This window comes from Nestor notabilis, unplaced genomic scaffold (genome assembly GCF_000696875.1).
Source record: "Nestor notabilis isolate BGI_N333 unplaced genomic scaffold, ASM69687v1 scaffold5820, whole genome shotgun sequence".
Lineage (NCBI taxonomy): Eukaryota > Metazoa > Chordata > Aves > Psittaciformes > Psittacidae > Nestor > Nestor notabilis.
This window is the reverse complement of record NW_009911456.1, coordinates 153,162-154,654: the sequence shown is the minus strand read 5'-3', so window position 1 is coordinate 154,654 and position 1,493 is coordinate 153,162.

Sequence of the window (1,493 nt, the reverse complement as noted above, 5' to 3'; positions counted from 1 at the left end):
TTTTTGTCTGGTTCCCTTGTATTTATTTCTACAAAACTTCTATACTTGTCCTTGTCTGCTGTGCTTGGTGTGGGTACTGTTGTCAGGTTCTCAGTGTTCAAAGTTTTTTAGCTAATGGCTTTCAAGGTTGAACGCCTAAGGCTTAATTCAGCAGAGGCAAGTAAATAATTAAGTTGCCCAAGGTTTTCTTGCTGTTTGTCATTTTCCTCCCAAATGAAGGTGAGAAAATCAGACCCCTCTGAATACACCAAACTTGCTGAAGTCTTTTACTTCAACATCATTTTAGATCCCAGGGAGATGTAGTGCATGGAAATGTATGTGTCAGCCTCCAGCATACTAAACACCCTATTGAGCGTGTTCTTCAAAGTGGTGCAAGAGCACTTTCAAAATCAGCTATGATCAGTAGAAGTTGCAGGTCATGCAGCAAACATGGGTTCCCAGGCTGCTTGAATAAATCAGAGTAGTGTGTAGCCCAAATCTTGTCTTCAGTCATTAAAAAATACAGCCTCTGGGCGTGTTGAGCTGCATATATGAATGACATTGTTCTCAAATTCGTGTGTCTTGTTCCTTCGATCTGGTGTGACACTGGGAGGCAAGCATGATGTATGTGCGTGAAAAACATGATTTGCTTGCATCTAGCTCAAATGCTTGTCATCAGGTCTAAAGATAACCTGTTGTGGACTTGAGTGGCACATTTATTCCAAGTACTGGAAACTGAAGCAGGAAACAACATTAAACTGCTGCTCATGGGGGATAAAATAGGAGATGCAGAGTTGGGCAAAGTGACAGATCATGAAAGAAATGCAGATGAGACATTATGTATGAAAACAGTTTGAACTGACAAAGCAAAGGATATCTTGCCAGGCTAGTGAGAAAACATCCAAGCTAATAAAGTAGGACTGTGAGAGTATAAACATGCTACTGGAAGGCTGTTTATCATGGATAAGAAGGGGGAACCAGCCTGGTTTTACACTCGATGAACAGCGCGTTGGCTGTCTCACTGTTCAACAGATGGAACAAATTAAGTTTCAGGTCACTAGAGTTTCTTCAAAATAGATCAAAGTCATCACATCCCTCCTAAAGCTGAAGAAGTAGAGGGCACTTTTACCTGAAAAACATCTTCATTTGCAACAATCCAAATTTAAGACAGTTTTGTAACTATTTTATTACTAGAGAGGCTCATTTTTCCTGTTTGAAAGGAAAAAGGAGGGGAGGGGGAGTATTATTTAGCCAACAAACACATTATGAGACTAGCCAAGTAAATAAAGTAAGTCCATGTGAAAATGTCAATAAGATATAAGCCCAGAAGTGACTTCTTATGGCCCAAATAATTCAGTCCCTCTAGAAATCCTGCAATTTCCATAACAATGGAAGCATACTATGTGAATGGATATGTGATGCTGTTCCTGAGCTCACAGAAACACTCAATAGCAATCACTGTGCATCTTACCTTGGCTCCACAGTGGAGCTCTACAGAGCCATTGAAAGCTTCT